Source organism: Cebus imitator, unplaced genomic scaffold (assembly GCF_001604975.1).
Source record: "Cebus imitator isolate Cc_AM_T3 unplaced genomic scaffold, Cebus_imitator-1.0 Scaffold483, whole genome shotgun sequence".
NCBI lineage: Eukaryota > Metazoa > Chordata > Mammalia > Primates > Cebidae > Cebus > Cebus imitator.
Window position 1 is genome coordinate 806,974 of NW_016107798.1, and position 22,663 is coordinate 829,636.

The following is a 22,663-nucleotide window of genomic DNA, read 5'->3' on the forward strand; positions in this document are numbered from 1 at the left end:
ATACTGCATCTTTTGCTAGCTATTAGGTCCCTGAGAATGGGCTCTTGTTGGGACAAGAGCCGCAAGCTTCAAGATTTGCTTACCTCCTAGGAATCTAGCTTTCAAAAGTTCTATTACGTTTCATCTAACTCAGTCATTCAAGATTTCTTTAATGGGTTGGTTTCTCTGATCCTCTTGTCTACCATATATTTGGGAACCAAGTCTCATGAGCATTATGTTATTTATGGAAATATGAGAATTTGTTTCCTCCTAAACCTCGCTTTCTTTCTTTTTCTCAGTCTTCATATGTGAGAGAAAGACAAATCAGATACCTTGTTAGGTTGATAATGCATTTATATTAGGCCATGAAATTGAGTTCTTATTAGCAAGAAAAAACTGTTGATGATTTTTGAATTCTGAAAGACTTAAGCTTTCTTATATTTGCTTTACAAGACTGTGACTATTCTCAAGAAGATGCTCACACAAACACACATACATATACATAACTGGCAATACGTTGACTTACCTGTAAATAAAATAACAATGTCTCCTCCTTGATAACCTTTAAAAATACAGAAAGACATATTTTTGGGGATAATGGTATAGCAATTAACATTTTTGGTTATGATTACTTTTACATATATTTTAAGGAGTTTATATGGAATCAAATTAATTTCATATAGTTTTGTATTGTTACATAATTAATTATCCCCAAACTTATTGGCATTATGCAACAAACATTATCTCACTGTTTCACTGGTTCAGGAATGTGGGTTCATCTTAGCAGAATGCTTCTGTCTTAGGCTCTTTCATTAGGTTTAGTCAAGCTGTCAGTTGGTACACCCTGCAGCTCAGCTGAAGGAGGATCTGCTTCCAAGCTCACTCATACAAGTTGGAAGGACTTAGTGTCTCACAGTCTGTAAAACAGAACCTCAGTTCCTCTCTGACTTTGGCCGGAGCCTCCTTCAGCAACTTGCCATGTTAGCATTTGCTCAGAGCACCTCATAACATAGCAACTGGCTTTCCTAAGAATGAACAAACCACAGAGCGATGGTGGAATGAGCACCCAAGATTGAAGCCACAGTCTTTTCCTAACCTAATATCTGAAATGACATTTCATTACTTCTTTCACATTCTAGTTATTATAAGAGAAGCAGTATGTCTCATCTCACACTTAAGAGGAACAGACAAAACAAGGTGTGAATGCCAAGAGGCAAGGACGTCAGATAGCCACTTTCAGGCTGCCTATCACATTTCTCTTCCTACCATTTTAGTGGAATTTCTTTTGATGTGAATGTACCGCATAATACGATGGTCATTATAATCACTTATGATATTCTTAGTTTTTCTATTATTTATGCTACTTTGTAGCAGTGCAACTTTTGGCAGATCATTTCATTTTGAAGAGCTTCACTTCTTTCTGGAAAATTTGGATGATAACCTAAATCCTGACTAATCAGAATGTTATAGTTTTATTTCGTCTCAGGGTATGTGGCCCTTAGTATGAATTCATACCCATTTGTTAAAATGAAATATAAAATGGTTATTAGAAATTAATTACTAATGTCTGTATTATTTATTCAATAAAAATTTAAAGAAATGAATAATTTACTATGCAATATAGAAGTTTTGTAAACTTCTAAATAATAAAGTTACCTTTTCTTCCCCTAATTTCTTAAGTGTAAGTAAAACTTAATTTGTAAATAAGCACAAAGAACAGTTTTCAAAAAAGTTTATTTGCCATTTTTATTCTTTTCAATTTAAGTGGGAACAAATATCATACTTAGTAGCGAGAAATCAGTGCTGACTGGTTTCCAGGCTCTCTGCCCTAGTGAATTATAAAACCACAATTACAGTGGGTCAGGTTCTGCTGGTTCTCATTACTGCACTCCCACACCCATCCATCCTCTCTGCAGCATTAGAGAACACTAACCAGGGATCCATGTGCCCTCTTAACCTCTCAAGAGCTCCCTTTTTCATTTGTAACACAATGGGGGTGGATGAGCTGAGCGGAAAGATTCCTTTAAGGTCTTCTTTGTTTCCTAGAAAGCTATTATGAGCTGCATCTATTTTTACTAATAACATTTGCTTAAAGCCTATGCCTATGAAGAGAAAATTCTTACCAATTAATCATTATGTACAGGTCAGATTTTACCTTAATTTATGTCAAGTATTACTACATTGTGTCGATGTTATTAGATATTTCAGCAATAATAAAAAACAAACTTAGTTCAATATTCTGTGTATATCAATTCTTTTAATATTAGGACAATTTAAACCATATGAATAATCAGAAAAGTGCCAAGATTTAAGAACATTCTCATTAGATTTTTATATATTTTTCTGTTGTTTTGTATTTTATTATATTCCATAATAAATACCAATGATGATTATAGAATGGTACAATAAAACTTAATACTGCATATTAGAGAATCAAAATATAACTTAGTTTTTTTCTGTACTTTTAAAATAAGGTGCTGCATTTTGTTTAAATAAAATATTTTTGACTTAGGAGTCTAGTTTTTGAGGTCAGTTTGTTTTCTAATAGAAATAATTTGGTGTAGAAATAGCAGAAATGAGATGCTTGCAATGTGCTTTCCATTTATATTTCTCATAATTTTGTAAATGCTGCTGCCATTCCTTTAGAAATGTGATCCTGAAGTACCTTTGGCAGTGTCCTATGGGACAAATATAGAGAATAATATAATCTGACACTTAAATAACCATAAATGACTAAATAAATGTCCAAGTCACTAGGGGAAAAAGAAGGTCATAGACTTCGTATTTCAGCTGGCAGATCAGGAGTAAATTATGCCCTAGAGAATTTATCTGTGTTCAAGGAGGCAGAGTATTACCTGTGTTAACATATTGACAGAGGACAAAGAAAGGTTTAATTAACTCAGTAGTTAACCTTAAAAGTTTAAAAGAATCTGTAACTGGAGAAATAGTATCAAATGCATTATCTTTTTTCCAATGAGGGTTATTTACTTGTGCAACAAATATAACACACCAACTATAGTGACTTGCTTTCATGGCATTTACGATCTAATTGGAAAAATAGAGATTAATTAAATTATTAAAGAAATAACAGTGCAATTACAGACCCAACTACAGCTATATCCCTTTAGACTCTAAAGTTTAGAGTTCTTTAGAAAGAAACTTGAATCAGTCTTTGGGTGTCAAAAAGGCATAACCTACAGAAGTGACTTGAGCTGACAATTTATGATTCAGGTCATTTACTAGCAAATAGGATCTGGTTGACGGAGAATAAAAGATTTGCACAGAGAGAATAGTAGGGGTATATGCCTTGAGGCAAATGTTGCATATGTGACAGTTTAGTAGCGAAAGAAAAACAGTGTGGCTGGACAGGGGTTAAAAAAAATAGAGACTGTAGATTTGCATTAAGAAATTTGTAGGGAAAACAGAGATATAGACCAATGGAACAGAACAGAGGCCTCGGAAGTAACGCCACATATCTACAACCATCTGATCTTTGACAAACCTGACAAAAACAAGCAATGGGAAAAGAATACCCTGTTTAATAAACAGTGTTGGTAAAACTAGCTAGCCATGTGCAGAAAGCTGAAACTGGACCCCTTCCTTACATCTTACACAAAAATTAACTCCAGATGAATTAAAGATTTAAACATAAGACCTAACACCATAAAAACCCTAGAAGAAAAACAAGGCAACACAATTCAGGACATAGGAATAGGCAAAGACTTCATGACTAAAACACCAAAAACAATGGCAACAAAAGCTTAAATAGACAAATGGGATTTAATTAATCAAGAGCTTCTGTACAGCAAAATAAACAATCATTAGAGTGAACTGGCAACCAACAGAACAGGAAAGAATTTTCACAAACTACCCATCTGATAAAGGGCTAATATCAAGAATCTACAAAGAAATAAAGCAGATGTACAAAAACAAACAAACAGAAAAACAAAAAACAGCCCCATCATAAAAGGCAAAGTATATGAACAGACACTTTTCGAAAGAGGACATTTATGCAGCCAACAAACATATAAAAAATGCTTATCATACTGGTCATTAGAGAAATGCAAATCAAAATCACATTGAGATACCACCTCATGCCAGTTAGGATGGTGATCATTAAAAAGTCTGGAGACAACAGATGCTGGAGAGGATGTGGAGAAATAGGAATGCTTTTACACTGTTGGTGGGAGTGTAAAGTAGTTCAACCACCATGGAAGACAGTGTGGTGATGCCCTAAGGATCTAGAAATAGAAATACCATTTGACCCAGCAATCCCATTACTGGGTATATACCCAAAGGATTATAAATTGTTCTGCTATAAAGACACATGCACATGTCTGTTCATTGCGGCACTGTTTACAATAGCAAAGACGTGGAATCAACCCAAATGCCCATCAATGATAGGCTGGATTAAGAAAATGTGGCACATATACACCATGGAATACTATGAAGCCATAAAAAAGAATGATTTCATGTCCTTTTCAGGGACATGGATGTATCTGGAAACCATCATTCTCAGCAAACTGACACAAGAATAGAAAACCAAATACCACATGTTCTCACTCATATGTGTGTGTTGAAAATGAGAACACATGGACACAGGGAGGGGAGCATCACATACTGGGGTCTGTTGGGCGGTGGGGGACTAGGGGAGGGATAGTGGGTGGTGGGAGGTTGGGGAGGGATAACATTGGGAGAAATGCCTGATGTAGGTGATGGGGGATGGAGGCAGCAAACCACCACGGCATGTGTATACCTGGGCAACAATCTTGCAAGATATGCACATGTATCCCAGAACTTAAAGTATAATTTAAAAAAAAAAGGAAATTTGGAGGGCCTAAGCTTTGGAAGTATTGTCATATCTGATCTTCTCAAATATAAATACAAAATATACCAATTCATAAATAAAATGATAAATAAAGTTTTATTTACCATTAGAAGAGTAGTTTTACATATGTATTTTTGGAAATATCAGTTTCTTAAACAGTGATTTTTGGTGCTGATGCTTTATAATTCCCTGAGAACATGCTACCCAGTAATAATTTCAGCACTGGGTGGGGCTCTGATCGTGTTAGTCATTGCAGGTCATGCTAAATATTTTGGTCTTTATTGTAAGAATAAAGTAAGTATCTCGGTTGCAGAGTTCAGACAAATTGGAGAGAGGCAGAGGGGCTAGGGGAAGTCCTTTTTGGAGGTTATGTAGTAATACATTTAAAGGTGTTATGTTGAAAACAAAACTATGGGAGAGAAGACGACAAAATTGATACATCTTTAGTTGGTAAAATTTAAATGGAAAGATGTATAGTTTCCAATCTCGCTTAGATCCATTCTGTTTATTGAGGTTTTGATCACTGAAGGAGAATTAGAGGGTTTTTTGCGGTCCGGGGTTGGCTGTAATTGTGGTGTGTACGTAATTTGAGGCAAACTTCAGGGAGTCAGGTAGAAATATTTAATGGATAGATACAGAGGTCTGGAGTTAGAAAAGATCTATGAGCTAGGAACATTGTTTTTAGGGTCATTGACATATGATAAGCAACTAAATAGAAGACAATGCCTAAAAGAATTACGTTTTCTCTTTAAGTAGCTGAAGAGAAGACTCAAAAGGAGATTAACCAGAAGTAATCTGGTTAATGAGTAAAATCAGCAACACAGTAGTAAAGAGAAGCCTGAAATAAAAGAATACAAGGAGACTAAACCCACAGCATAATTTAATCTTCCAAAAACCAAGAAGGTAAACAAGGACAGCACATAGATAGGGATAGAGATATCTAGAAAAACAAATCAAATAGTTACCTGTCTATGGGTTGTACATTTATGTTCAAATTTAGCAGAAATATTTTTTCTACAGCCTTTTGTTTATCCAGTAACTAATTATGGAATGCCCATTATGAAACTGGAGAAGGATTGGGAGGGCAGGGAGAGACTTTTTGTTTTTATGCAGTTTATAATCTATAATCTAGTATTCTATTAGGGAAATACAGACAGCAAACAAATCTGTCAGTGACTACTTGAAGAAAACTTAAAGCAGAATAAAGAGATAGTGTGTATGGGAGGAAGATGTTATTTTATATCAAGTATTCAGTGAAAGTCTTTGATACAGTTATATTTGAACAGAGGCTAATGAGGTGAAAGGCATGGGAGTATTTACTTAGCAGTGGGAAAGGAAGGACCATGTATTTTGAGGTAGGGAAAAACTCATATGAAAATTGCAAATGAGTCCAATGGGCCTAGAGAGGGGTCGCCATTGTTACCATTGCCCGTGGGCTCTTCTGATCCCCCAGGAGAGAAATCAAGAGAAATCACAACATGAACTAGTAAGAAGATAGTATTTTAAAACTTGTACACACACAGTGGAGCAAGCTCCAAAAAAGGAACTGGGCTTCTCTGGGAAGTCAGCGTGTGAGTTTCTTTTATAGGGCTCTCGAGTAAAGGGAAGTGAAGGGAGCTGCCACCAGGGCATGTAGAGCATGTGCTGTGGTTTAACATTTCTGGAGCATGTGCTGTGGTTTAACATGCTTTTTCATACTAGCCATGTATTATTAGCATCTCAAATATCCACCCCTCAGTGTCATTTTTAGCATTAAAATGTGGAATGGTGACTTTAAAGGCAAGCCTTTGTAATTGCCATGTCTGCCTGAGGCTGGGGACTTTTCTGGCTAAGCAAAAGCCAAATTCTGCAGTTGGTTGTTTTCTGTTCGAAGCTGACTTTTCATTTTACTAGCCATCTATGTTTCTTATCTTCTAAGCCTGTCAGCTTTTGAGATCCCATGGCTGCTTTCTTGTTTCAGCCATGGTGATAACTGGGTGGCCAAAATATTTAACCCATGAGAGAGAAGATAGTTTAATTTTATTTAGAATTAGATACAAGAACATTAGAAATTTGACTTCTATTTCCAAGGGCACACCAGGGCTGTCTTGGCTATTGTGAGGAGGCCACAGCAAGGAAGCAGGGTTTGAAATAATAAGATAAACTATGAGACTATTAAAGGAATATGGACTATAAAAATAGCTATTAAAATAGGCATGACAGTGAAGGCAGTAAAAGGACTTGTAGATAATAAATGTAGACAAACCTGTTAAATAATTTTATTGGTTAAGAAGTGGAGAAATAAGGAAGTATAGCTATAGAAGGATATAAGGTCAGTCGTGTGTGTGGAGTGTGTTATGTGAGAACATATTTAAATGTGAGTGGCATATGTTGTATATGAATGGAAATAATATAGAAGGGATTTGAAAAATGTAAGAGAAACAAAATTGCTGGAGTGGCTGAACATGGTGGCTCACTCCTGTAATCTCAGCACTTTGCGGGGCTGAAGCAGGGGGATCACTTGAGCCCAGGAGTTCAAGACTTCAGTGGTTCCTGGTCACACCACTGCACTTGTGTCTGGGTGACAGAGGCAGACTCTGTCTCAAAAAAGTAATAGTAAAAAAATTGCTGGAATTATACCCTTGAACTGTGAGCCTTTTAAAATAATGCTGTAGCTATGTGCCAGGTACAGTTATGGGAGATTCCAAAGTAAACAGATGATGTATCTGCTCTGATAGAGCCTAGTTCTAGTAGTTGGGAGAGATAGCAAATCTGTTAAGTAAACATTTTTCAGATGTTGAAAAGTTCAAAGAGAAAACTAAAGTGGGGAGGTGGGATGGAGGCAGCCAGGGAATAAGCTGTGAGGTTAAAGAGGGCACTCAGGGAAGGAGACTGGAGAAGGTGACTGTGAAGAAAGGCATGAGGACAGAGGCAGGTTTACCATGTTGTAACAAGCAAGTCCCAAAATTCAGGATAACAATTTCTGTAATTTCCCATTTTAAAAATCTTTGATAGGGTTAAATCTTGGCTGAGAATTTATTTTAACACTGAGTAGATTCTTGCTAGATTACGGAAGGAAGAAATAACAATAGCAATTGCATCATCTATATTTTGCCTTGGATGGTGGTTTGAACAGATTAGAAATTTATCTTTCTACTTTCAAAAGATCTTGGATAATGAAAGTTTAATATTTATATAAGCACACAAAAATGAGCATGCATAACACAATTCACAACTGCAAAGATGTGGAACCACCTAAGTGCCCACCAACAAATGAGTGGATAAAGACAAAGCAATATGTATACACCATGGAAAACTATTCAACCATTAAAAGGAACAAAATATTGTCTTTTGCAGCAACTTGTTGGAGCTGGAGGCCATTATTCTAAGTGAAGTAACACAGGAGTGGAAAAGCAAAAACCGTATGTTTGCACTTATAAGTGGGAGCTAAGCTGTGAGTACGTAAAGGCATGCAGAGTGATGTAATGGACTTTAGAGACTCAGAAGGGAGAGGGTAGGATGGGAGCGAGGGATAAAAAACTACACATTAGGTACAATGTTCACTGTTTCGCATGACAGATGTACTGAAATCTCAGAATTCACTGCTATATAATTCATCCATGTAACAAAACCCACTTGTATCCCAAAAGCTATGGAAATAACAATAAAAAATAAAGCTATAGTAATAAAAAAACACATATTACAAAATTTGAGTGTGTAAAATACCATTGCATATTTGTACAACCATAAGAAAGAGGACAGAAAACATGGAAAACTTTAACCTCCATGTTGTTTTCGTTGTGATGATCACAATGGCAAAATTCTATTAGAAAACAAATAAAATACAATAAACGCTCTTCTCTCTGGTGTCTATATACTTAAACATATATTTTTTCTTCTATATAGCCAACAAAATGTAAATTAGTTCTAAGTTACTTAACTTCGATATTCTCTCTACTATTGTTGCTTCAAAGTAGTTTAAATTTGCATCTATCTTCCTGTAGCATGTCTTAAATTACATTATTTCTATAGTTATATTATTGTTAGTGAATTCCAAGTGATTGACACATCTAAGTATGAATAGGTGTATTGTTAATATTTATTCATGCTAGAAGTGAGATAGTAGCTATACAAAGTGACTAGTCAGTAATTTCAGTAGCATACTTCTTTGGTTGGACTTCGAAAATGATCTTGATAGTGCATAAGACTTTTACAGTACACAAAACATTCAACACTATGGCAATTTAATTATATTGATGTTTTTATATGATGTTTTATTACACAAACTTTATTTTTCCAAATAAATTAATTAAGATAATATGTTTAAATACCTAGTGAAGAACCTGGCATATTAAAGTGCTCAATAAGTGATAGTTTATAATAATGATAATATTATATTAGCATATCATAATAAAATGTTAGTCAGATATACAAAAATTAGTGGAGTATGGTGGTGAATGCCTATAATCTCAGCTACTTGGGAGGATGAGGTACGAGAATCACTTGAACCTGAGAGGCTGAGGTTGTAGTGAGCTGATATCATGCACTCCAGCCTGACTCCCTCTCAAAAACAAACAAAAATAGTCATATAAAAAAGACATAAAAATCTATAAATTTCTAAATGAAATGAGAATGATGAAAACAGTTATTCAATAGTTTGAGTTATAATATGCATTTTTAATAGTAGAAAATGTGATTGTTACACATTTCTCTGTATAGATACAGAGAAATTACAAATATAAAAACACAAAATAAGGGAAAATCATTAGTACTTTATTTGAAATAATGCAATAGTTAATCCATATTTTATTAGTCTTAAAATTAGCTTCTTTTTATTACATTTGAAGGAAACTATACTGAATTTTGCACTATATTTGATTTCTGATACAGAACCATTACCTAAGTATTCACTCCTATTAGCTTACTGCTTGGGTTAATAAGATGTTACAAATATGGAAAGTAGTATTATTATGTAGAAGAATTCTAAAAGTGCTAGAATTCATAGTGCTTTTAAAATTCAAAATTTGCTCTTTTGCATTGTAATTTATCTACATTTTATATGATTTCAGTATTTATATATGCTTAAAGTGTATGCTGTCTACATGATGTGTAGTTGGTCTGTGCAAATAGTTGCAATAACAGAATTGTCTTTTTGAGACAGAACATGGAACAGTAAGTGCTGATGGAACACTGCATGCTTCTGTGGTAATCTATTTTAATAAAGAGTGGCATATTGTATCTCTAACCAATAAAATATAACTTAGTTCTAAGTAACTTAACTTTGATATTCTCTTTTTCATCTTCACTTTTAGAACTAAAGGAGTTATAGCTGGTATATTTAAATAAACAGCATGGATGGGGTGTAGTAAATTTAAATTTTACATGAAAATACTATAAAAATTCAAAATAAAACTAAACCTTTTATGGCACATTATTATATATTTCTCATTAACATTCATACACTTTTGTTCTACAATAAACTTTCACAAAAGTCATGTTTTCTTTTATTTCTGACTTAAATACATACATACAAAACATTTAAATTTAAATTATCACTCACTAGATGAAAGCTTTACTTTCTTTAGGAAAACATATTATATGATTGTGCAATTTAAATAAAATACCTATGTGGGTCAGGACACAGTGCATTTGTTGCTACAATGAGCTCAGTCAGATGGCTTCAAATCAGGAAAAAGAAGGTGACAACAGCACAGCTGTCGTGTAAATGCAGAAAGTACGGTATCAATAAATATAAATAATTTGAGAATATTGAAGTACATTTGAATAAATGTCCAGTGTAAAGATAAAGAATGGTAGGCATAAGATCATAAGTATATTCATTGGACGTGCAAAACAGGAGTGCACTGCTCTTCTCAGGAATCCAAACTGTGGTTAGAAAAATTGATTTAGATAAAAATATATGCACAATAAAAACTAATTTCTATGATGCTGCTAGATTTCCAATAGAAATTACTTTTTAGGGTTTACTGTATCCATTAATTTCTCTGTCTGTAAGCAAATTTAGCATTGTTACAATGCTAGCCTTCCTAGGGGACTATAGAAAAATATCCCACATTCCAAGAATGAAATAAATTCTACAAGCACTGCTTAACTTCTAGCTGTACTTATTCTACTTTCACACAGACTGTTGCCTATAACTGCCACATGAATATATATGGGGAAAAATGTTTATACTGCATATAAATTTCATTTATTGTGTTTCAAACCGTTACTTTTACATTTTCCTTGATTTTATCCACTTAGAGTTATTCTTAATTACAGTCTTTTTCTGACTTTATATTTAATCTGATGGAAATTCTGTTGGTTTCACATTCAAAAAAATAACTCATCATTTCCCACAAGATATGCTGATTCCGCCCTGGTCTAAATCACCATCATCTTTAACCTGGACAATTAACATTGCCTCTTAAAAGTTTGTCTAGCTGATCATCTAATTTTTTTTTTAGATGGAGTCTCACTCTGTCACCCAGGCTGGAGTGCAGTGGCATGATCTCAGCTCACTGTAATCTCCAACTTCCAAGTTCAATTGATTCTTCTACCTCAGCCTCTCAGGTAGCTGGGACTACAGGCATGTATCACACCTGGCTAATTTTTGTGTTTTCAGTAGTGATGGGGTTTCACCATATTGGCCAGACTGATCTCGAACTCCTGACCTCATGATCCATATGCCTAGGCCTCCCGAAGTGCTGGGATTACAGGCATGAGCCTCTACACTTGACCGCTGATAATCTATCTTTATCAGAACTAACACAATGATGCTATTTAAACATAAATCAAATCATATCATATCGTTTTTCTGTTTAATACCCACCAGTGGGTCTCTTTCTTACCTCAAATGCAATCCAAAATCCTTTTAAGGACCTTACACAACAATATAAGGTATGATTATTATCTCTATTTTACAGATGAAAAAATGGATAACACAGAGAGATAATTTAACTTACTTACAGTAACAGCCAGTCATGGTGAAGAAAACAAAGCACTTTTGAAGAGCCAACATTTTTTTAATGCTTCCTCAATTGTTATGCACATGTTTTGGAAAAAATCTCCAAAGACATATAATTGCACATACATAATAAATAGTTTTCTTGGAATTATTCATAAAAGTTTGACAGAAATGCTAACAAATTATTTTATTCTAATTCAGGGTGGTTGCAATCCAGGTTTCAGAAAAACGTTAGAAAGGTATATTAAATGCTTTTACCTAAATTATTGAAGTAGTAATATCATTATTTTGAGGATAAAGTAATTTTAATGGGATTTTGAAGATAACAAATTACTTAAACAAAGGCCTTTTCATGCCAAGTATCATGCTTAGAATAAAAAAAAAATCTGTTACAATAATTAAAGGAATGAAATTATATTATGATCTACGAGTTACTCATTTGATAATTTCAGTAATTTATTTGATAGGTATAGTATTAATTATCTAAAGATGCTGCATAACAAATTACCCCAAATATGGCAGCTTAACACAATATTTATTTTCTCAGTTTCTATGGGGCTGGAAACTGGGCACAGCTTAGTTATATATTCTCTGAATGAGGGTCTTTCACTGACTTGCAGTAAAGGTGTCACTCAGAGCTTCAGCCATCTCAAAGCTCAACTAAAGAGAACTGGCTTCCAAGATCACTTCTACAGTTGTCGGTAGGTCTCAGGTCTTTGCTGGCTGTTGGACAGAGGCATCTACTTGCTGCATGGACAGAGGCATCTATTTTCTGCATGGACAAAGGCATCATCTACTTGCTGCATCTACCGCTACTTCCTCTCTAAGGCAGTTCGCATGGCACATCTGGCTTCCCTCAGTGCCAGTGAGGAACAGAGTAAGAGAGGACAAGCAAGGTGGAAGTCATAGTCATTTATAATCTGTTTTCAGGAGTGGCACCTTGTTATTTTTTCCATATTCTGTTTCTTGGCAACAGGTCACTAGAGGCAACCAGGGGGTTACACTAGTGTATACGTAGGGGCAGGATCATTATACGCCATTTTAGAGGCTGCTTATTATACGACACTTTTTACAAATGAAAAAGTGATTCAAATTTAATGCTGGGAAGGGAGCAGAGCTGGGATTTGTATACAAATTTTATTCTAACATCTATCACTGCATCATAGTTTCCAAAATTATTAAAGATGATATTTAATTAGAGAAGGTAAGTTACATATAAAACTTACTATAATAAAAAATGGAAAGCAATCGATACATTTTTAATAATGTGACTAGAATGCTTTTAGCTTACTATGAAACTATCCAGGGGTCTTATATAGTAAACTGAAAGGGAGGAAAAAGCCCAAACTTATTTATGAATCCGTCAGTTTGATATGTAGCTTTAAGCCAAAAGTGAAAAATGGCTCCTGGGATCTTGAGGATAACAAATTACTTAAACAAAGGCCTTTTCATGCCAAGTATCATGCTTAGGATTAAAAAAAAAAAAAACTGTTAGAATAATTAAATCAATGAAATTATAATATGCTATACAAGTTACTCGTTTACTTGGACGATGGACCATGGGCAGTGGCAGATAAGGGATCTGCAAATAGAAAGACTAGAGGAGCAGAGACAAAAATATCTGGGTATTTATGTGGATGGACATATGGAAGTGAGCACAGATTTTTATTTTCCCTGTAAAGCCCAAAAGAATATTCCCTAAATTGTACCCTCCAGGTCCTAACCTTGTCATCTTATCTCAAGGGCACAAATCTTACCAAAAGTGTCCACTTCAAATATTTTATCTGTTGCATCCACTTTAGAAAACGCTTTTTACATCCACATATTTAGCCTCATCAAGTTTTCAATTTTCTTTATGTAATAAGTGTATTTTTCTAAGTAGGAGATAGTGAGTTCAGAATAATGCCCTGAATAGGATTGCCCATGGCCATTTGTAAAAGGTCCAGCTATACAGAGCAGTCTAGGAGCTCCAGGTCTTGCAGCACATATCAAAACATCTGTAGGTATCCTGAGTCCTTTGCCCTTCTACACTTCCTTTCTAGGTCAGTGGTAGTTTTGTTTTCTTATTTGTCTGGTTATCCGTTATAAAAAATAGTTAAGAATATCTCACTTCATATATTTCACAAGGACAAATATTAACTTCCAGACAGTCTTGCTTAAATCCTTACAGTTACAGGAAACACTTGTCCCATTTTTTGTGATGCCACCTTTTCAATGAAAGAAGTAGTAAACATTTATTTAGTTCATTCAAGTGTTTTTAAATTAGACTTTGTAAATGATAGATAACTAAAGGATTGGTTTAAACTCTATCATCTATGAATCTATTTATCTAATTCCATATATGTATGCAAAATTGGGAAATCCAAATGATAGAGATGACCAGGAATGGCAAGATTAGCTCTAGACAAATACCATTAAGATTGTCTTTCTCTATTTATTTATTTTTTTGAGATGGGGAGGCCTGTTCAGTTTAATTCTTAAACTCCTTACTTTATGATGGTTATATGGTCACTGGAAATCTTAAATCTACATTATTTTTACAGATCAGTATATTAAACAAACCATAACAAAACAAGCAAAGAAAAATACCCAAGGAATAATGGAGCAGTGAGGAGTTAGTGATTTGTTTTTTTCACAGCCCAGAAAAAATCTTAAGAATGTTCATTATTATTCCTACCTGGATTTAACAGCATTTCTGATTTAATCATTGCATCTGAGACCCTGACTTCTTAGATTACACAATTCTACTTTTTTTATGCCCAATCTCAGAGCAAGATAAGTGGAGCCAGCTCCACTCAATGGACAGAATTGAGACGGCTGGGTCATAAGATAGCTTTTGAATGGAGTTACAGCTGGGCTGACCAAAAGTCCTTATTTACGTAATTAATGTTTTAAAATCTCCACTTCGCTTTCAAATTTTGTTCTTAAATGCATGCCAGAAAGAATAAAATATACATCATTGCTGAGTCAAGATAATTTCTAATACCTGCTTTCTTAGTTACAAAGTTCTCAGAATTTTTTTTTATTTTTGTATTTACTTTTTGTTTTTGAGATGGAGTCTCACTCTGTTGACCAGGCTGGAGTGCAGCGGCGCAGCCTGGGCTCACTGCAACCTCTGTCTCCCAGATTCAAGTGATTCTCCTGCCACAGCTTCCCAAGTAGCTGGGATTACAGGCTCCACAACCACACCCAGCTAATTTTTGTATTTTTAGTTTCACCATTTTGGCTAGGCTGGTCTTGAACTCCTGACCTCAAGTAATCCGCCTGCCTGAGTCTCCCAAAGTACTGGGACAAGAGTTTTTAAATTACTGCTTCTACAAAGTGAGTAATACTAGTCAGAGGCCATCCTTGTCTGCAGGTTCTGATGGGAAAAGGAACGATGTTAGTTTTCCACTTCAGGTATGTATATGTCCTTTTTCTCTTCGTGATGCATAGACATATATGTACAAATGTGCCTATAAACACACACATACACACAAGCATATCCACACATATAAATGAAATTTGGGCTTTTTATCATTTGTATTTATATACATACATATTAGAGAGTACATATGTGAAACAATTCAAAAAATATATACAGATTAATAAGATTTGGATTTAAATTATTAAGGTTTGACATTGATTTTCTTAAAAAACAAAATATTGATTTATATAGTGATGCTGTATTTAAACTAGTATAAATTATGATATTAAAATAAAATGGTTACTAAGTTGGTGCTCCTAATATATGTTTTATGGGCTATTCTTGAAAAATGAATCCAGATTATTCTTCTCATAAATTTTCTTTTTCTGTTACTTAATTATAAGGCTTTTGATTAGCTTAAAATAATATAGAAATACTTGCAAGTTCATCTGAATTCTTTATTTTTTTTATTCCAAAGAAAAGTATGTTTTCAAATGTCTAATAAAGCTTTTTAAATGTATAGTCACAAATGTTATTTCTGAATTTAATTTCTGCCTGATTTGAAAAATTGCGTTTTTTTATGCAAGGCACAGCAAGAGACCAAGCTATGCAAATATAAGACAGAGATTACTGCAGATGCAAGTGATAGAAGAGAAAATGCAGTTTTCAATAATTGAATATGCAAAATAGCAAATGCTGAAAAAATAAAGTATCACATAACAATTCATAACAGGTACAAATATAGTGACCTTGTTATAATCTTCACATAGTAATCAGTTTTGAGTTCTGATTTTCTTGTTTTAAAGGATATGCAGAATTTGAATTATAATATGTACATACATGAATATAATTGGTGACAAAACCCAGTGAAACTTTAAAATAAATTTAGATTATTTAGATGATGTTCCAAATATACCTAAATTATATCTAAAAGCAACATTTAAACACATCCGTGAAGAAATATGGAGAAAGCTGGAATTGCTTACCTGTATAAAACAAGTGACTTTGAAACATTATATATAAATGAATCCCACGTTGGTAAGACACATCCCAAGACCCATCAGCAAATACAAATTATTAGTAAAACATATTCCTATTGTGAGTAAATCTTTTTCAATTTACAAATTCAACAAAATACTGCATTTAAAGCATTAAAGTGATTACTCATAGTAGTTGGTAAGTAAATATTAGCTCTGTTTCCTTATGGAAAAACATCTCCAGAAAACTATGTTGTTTTAAAGAATGTTCTTCACATAGAAAACTGGAATTCATATTATAGGCTACACCAATGGTAAGGAATTAAAGTAATCAAATTACAAAAGGATCTAGATTTGTTGGAATTTCTTATAACAATTTTTTTTTCTTTTTGACAGAAAGATCACTATATTGGTCCCCCAATTTAGTGATTCTTTCAAAACTTAAAAAATAAGCTAGGCATTGATATATCCATTAATTTTTTAAATTTTGTTTTTGACAATATTTTAGTTCCATTATTATTAATTCAAGAGTGCATTTAGCTCTTGATCATTTTTGAGAAATACATCAATTCTTTACATGAATGGCCTCGTAAATTTTCCTAGAAATCTGTATTGCTGTATTTTTATCAAATTGTCTTTTTTGATCATGGTGAAGAAATAAAGCAGAGTGATTAAAAGCATGAAGACTGAAGTTAAGAAGCACAGTTTAAACCAGCTTTGTAAATGTGGGTGACTTTCATAATCTCTGATCAGGGTATATTCGGGCAGATACTTAGTGTATTTTACATTCAGTTCTTCATTAGGAAATGAAAATAATAACAATACACACCATGTAGAAATATTATGGGGATTAAATGGGATAATATATGCATAATTCTTAGCACAGCTTGTCACATAGTAAGTGCCCCAACATTATTAGCTATTATTATTAAACTAGCAAAAATAAATAGCAAGTAATATATCAATCATTAATTATTCAGAGTAGATAAGGTTTATAATTTCCAAACTTCTAATATCTTTCTGGGGACAAAGTATCTTCATTTTATTTTCTTCCCCTCCCTCCCTCCCTCCCTCCCTCCCTCTCTCTCTCTCTCTCTCTGTCTTTCTCTCTTTCTCTCTCTTTCTTTCTTTCTACAGGGTCTTGCTGTGTTGCTCAGGCTGGAGTGAGGTGGTGTGATCATGGCTTACTGCACTGCAGCCCCAATCTCCCAAGCTGAAGCAATCTTCCAACCTCAGCCTCCTGAGTAGCTGAGACTACAGGCAACTGTAGCTGCTTCTCCCACATAATTTTTGCATTTTTTGTAGAGATGGATTTTTGCCATGTTGCTTGAGCAATCTGCCCATCTTGGCCTCCCAAAGTGCTAAGATTACAGGTGTCAGCTACCTCTCCTGGCCGTTCATTTTCATTTATTACAAAATGTGAGCATACTATTAAATTTTGAGCATATTTACCTTAAATTCTGCCAAGAAAAATACAACTTTATTTGTGGTAGCATGTCATGGTCACCTGTAGAAGCAAACAGACCCCTATCTGAGATTTGGTTTAGACGATAAAACAATAGCCCACACACCCAGAGTGGAAGAAAAAGTTTCTTATTGACATAATTGAGGTCTCTGAGAACAAACAAAGAAAGTCTTTTAAGAAGGTTTAAAGTGGTTTAAACAAGCATGGTTAGGAGACTGGTCTGGGTTTTAGTTTTGGTTAGAGGGTGGGTTAGGGTGGGAGCTTGTGTACAGGTTACAGTTTGCATGGTTTGAATATCTACTCACCTCCAGTTCTAAAGACAGAGTGCCTAGGCTTTTTTAAAAAAATCAGTGTGTCCAGTTATAAAACACGAGGGAAGCAGGGAGAGGCGAGGCTTAAAAGCTGTCAGTAGTCATATATCCAAAAAATCGAGTCAGTCTCATTATATAGAAAAAAAGAAATGTGAATTTCTTTGGTACTTTCTCATATTCATCTTAGGAAATTACTCTCTAAGCTTTAATTTCATCAAGTACACTGACCAGGTTAAGAATATTCCTGGCAGACCCCGGGACATTTCCTTACTGTTCAGCTTCCTGCCAGGGTCTTCCTGTTCTCCCCGCTTCATCCCTTTCCTTCTTTCCTTCCTTTTCCTCTTTATGTTCTGCCTCCCATTTTCCCTTTCCTTCCTCCCTTCCTCTGTTTATTCCTCCCACCTTTTTCTTTTTATTCTTTTGATCTTTCTCACTTTTCTTCTTTTTTCTTTTATTATTTTTTTAGATAAACTTCATATTTTTTTCATAATGACATAGCAGAAGTGGTGAGAAAATAACGTTTGTTTCATAATTTAGTGACTTCATATTAAACATGCATGATGAATTGTGAAGTTAGCACTAAGGTTGTCATTTTTATTGCTGTTGTTACTTTATGTAATTTCATCTTACACTACTCTCTGGTAGTTTATAGAAAATAGTTTATTGTTGACACACACTTGTACATATTTTATTAAAGATAAGATGTAAAATGGCATATAGTTTTCTAAGACATTTTATCCAGAGTATAAAGCAGTATTCATCTTTAGTGATCCTCATCTTGCTCTGTGCATTCCAAATTCAAAGATAATAGATTTTTATTGTTTTTACATTGACTTCTCATTTTTTAATTTTGTAGCATAAGGGAACCTTTAGACATATTATTTATAGATTATTTTTAATTTTAATTTTTTAATGTATAAAAAGTTCTTAGGCTATTTTATGAAATTATCTCACTCTTTTCATATAAAGCACATGTATATTATCCAAATTAATTTATATTAATTTATATTCTGTCAGTTCAATTCAACAAGCAATTTTTGAATGCGTATTTTTGGATCACTTTAACTTCATAAAGGTGAAGAAAATAAGGGGGTGACAGAGACAGAGACAGATATAAAAAAATCATATTCCTTACTGTGTTTTAAGTGCTCATATTTATTAATACATTGGGAAATCTAAGATTTACACAGATGAATATTAGGAAAGAAAGTGGCACAATACAAACCATAAGTTAACTAAAATTATTAATGACAATATTGTATGATTTTAAAGTGTTTTGTAATTCTTTATTGGGCTATTTTTATGTTTATAAAAACAACAGCTGCATATAAGATGATCAATCATTTCTCATAGTGATTTTCTGAATAATAAAGATGATAATTATGATTAGTGACTAGGGTGAGAATGACTATTAGCTAATACAAATCTGAGGGTTAATGAAAGATTTGAGAAGGATTGTATAAGATGGATAGGGTCTGGAAAGGTATAGGTTTAAGAGTAAGTTTTTCCAAGTGATCATCATAAACAAAGTCATAGTGTGTAGGAGCCATAGTGATGACATATGATAGATGGTGAAATTTAAAGTAGGAAGTCGAAGTAGAAAGTGTTGTTATAGAACAGTGGGTTTTGAAGTTGGCTTTCAAAATTGGCACCAGAAACTGAGGACTTCCTTAAGCTAAGGAATTTGAACACAGTGTTAAAAGCAATGGAGACTCCATCTAAATAATTTAGAAAAAGGAAAGCTACAATCAAATGGTATTCTGATGCATATTCTTTTATTTATTATGTGAGGAATATTGGAAAACTTGGACCTGTGGGGGGGGGGAAACAATAAAAATCTAGCAATGTTGCTAGCTGAGATGCCTGGGATATAGGCTCCAAAATAGTACTTTGCATGCAGAAAATTTATTAGACAGTAGTTTCAGGATTGCCACTCATATGGAAGGGAGAGAAAGAGGAATACAGCAATTGACTGCAATGAAATCACAGGATTTCACCCTTTCAGAATTGTACCAAGTTGATATGAGGGAGTCGGGACTTAATTCTTCTGTGTAGATTGGACATTGAATGTATGTTAGCCCAGTATATAGGGCATGAGTTTGTGCAAAGTGGACCTCTGAAGGTAAGGACAATTTACAAGGTAAGCTGAGAGCTGAGAGCTGTCCATCAGCAGCACTTCCAGCAGCTCACAGAATAAGTCCTTCGGCTCTGAAAAGGAGATGAGAGAGGTAGCTCATAGCCTTCATTACTGTCCACTTCTGGGGCTGCTTAGATCCATTTTCATTAAACTTTTTAAGACAGATTTGCCAAAGCCCATGTTGATCTCTCTTCCTGGAATTCTATTACATAAAAATCTGTAAGACTAACTCCAGTTCGTGTTCTACTGTTTTTCTTTTGACTGCAAAATAAACTAATCATTATCCTCTCTTATTCATGCTAGATTCCTCTCATGTTCTCATCTCTGCTATTCTATAATAAATAATTTATATGACGACATTACTCAGACCTCCACCCCTGAAAGGTCTGAGATCTTTCTATTGTCCTTGCACTATCAAAACTGAGCAAGAGAATATCAAATATGCTCAACGGGTCATCAGGGTACAAAATACTCCTCCCTGTGCCTGTTACATAATTACAAACGACCAAGATGGCTTTAACATTCTTAGTCAATTCTTGCTGCTATAACAAAATACCTTAGAATGGGTAATTTATAAACAACATAAATGTATTGATCACAGTTCTGGAGGCTGCAAAGTCCCAGATCAAGGCGCTGGCCTACTTAGTTCTTAGGTAAGTTGTGGTAAGTTCAGAGATAAGTTCTAAAACACTTTCTGCTTCATGGTTGGCACCTTGTTGCCACATCCTCACATGCTGGAAGGGGAAAGGAAATTCCCTTGAGATTTTTCTATTTCTTTTTTTCATTTTTTATTTTGAGATAAGACTCTTGCTCTGTTGCCCAGCCTGGAGAGCAGTGGTGTGATCTCAGCTCACTGTAGCCTCTACCTCCTGGATTCATGTGATTCACCTCAGGACTTAGTCACTTCTCAAAGGCCTCACCTATTAATATTATTAAATTAGGTGCTAGGTTTTTTGACATTTGAATTTTGGAGGGACACCTGTATTCAGATTGTAACATATATCCCTCAGGTTGATTAAAGTTTGCAGATTTATTTCTGACTGTAATGCCCAAGTCTCTTTTTTCTTACAACATTTACTGAAAAACAAGCAAACAAACTTGCAATGATAAGTCTCTTTCTGTCCCCTGGAAATATGTCAGTGTTCTCCCAGATATACAACTCAATAACTATCTTTCTCAAAGACTTGGCAACCTTCTCCTTGAAACATAAACATCTAAGGAGATAGCATCCTTGTCTCCCAAGGTAATATCCTTGTCTACTCTATGTGGGAGAGTAGAAGCCTAATTTCAATGGAAGCCAATTAACAGATACAGAGGGCATAATTACAGATAAAAATATTTGCAAACTCAGGAGTAACTCAATGTACTTGGCAGGTCACCTTGGTCCACCACCCTCCTGCCAGCCCCAGGGTTTTTATCTCACCCCAATGTTTAAATACCTTCCCACCTTTTGTTTCAGCAGAGTTGAATTAAGTTTCTCTCCCCTCTGCAGTTGTTTTGAATGAAGTCTTTCTTGCCTCTGTGACATAAGCATTGAACACTGCTGGATTTTGCAGTGGCTATAATTGTGAATTTGACAGATGCAATGTTAACCAAGGGAAAGGTAAAAGCCATGCTGCTATGATTCAAGAGAAAAGAGGGTGAAATTATTAATAATTGGAGGTACAAACAAGCAAACTCTTTCTAAATGTGTGTGTGTGTGTGTGTATGTGCGTGTGTGCGTGTGTGTGTGTGTGTGTGTGTGTGTGTAGGAAAGTAACACAATTGACTGGTAACTGAGAGGGAAGTTAGGACAAGTCAGAATTTTTTAGAGATAATATAGTTGACTGCTGATGAGAATAATCAGAGGAAAGAGATAAAAATAGATGATTCATTAAAGTGTGAAGAAAATTTTGATAACTGTCTCATAAACGTGATGATAGCATGGATCTAGAGCAAAGGCAGGCATATGGTCTTAAGTAAGATCAAGAAACATTAATCAACATTAACAGGATGAGGGTAGTACATGGAGACAGGTAAGCGTGTTGGAATTGGATTGCACATGTTCTCTCTTAATTCTTCTAATTTCTTAGTAAAGTAAGAAAAATGAGGTTGAGCGTGAGGCATAGGACATTTCAAGAGATAAGTCATTTGAAATCATCCTCTAGGAGAGTAGGAGTCTGAATAAAATTAGGAAACATTGAACTGCCCCGCAATCTGGAAGAACAATTTCAGGTTAGACCTTCATGTATTTAAAGTAAGAGCAGTCAGCATGCTTGTAGCTTTTTTTTCTCTCCCCAGGCATGTTTAACTGCATAAGCATGAGTGCTAAGAAAAGTTACTTAATCAAGTTGGTTTTTTGTCAAGCAAACACTAAAAGGTAGAAAGGGCACAGGAGTTGAGCATAGATGCTTCAGTGTAAGAAACAAAGTGGAATGAATGTAAAAATGGAAATTGTAGACACTGGGGACCACTAGATGGAAGAGAGATGGACGGGGACAAGGGCTGAAAAATCTATTGTATTTGATGCTGACTATCTGGGTGATGGGATCATTTGTACTCCAAACCTCAGCATTATGCTTTGTATCCATATAACAAACCCGCACATGGACCTCCTGAATCTAAAAGTTAAAAT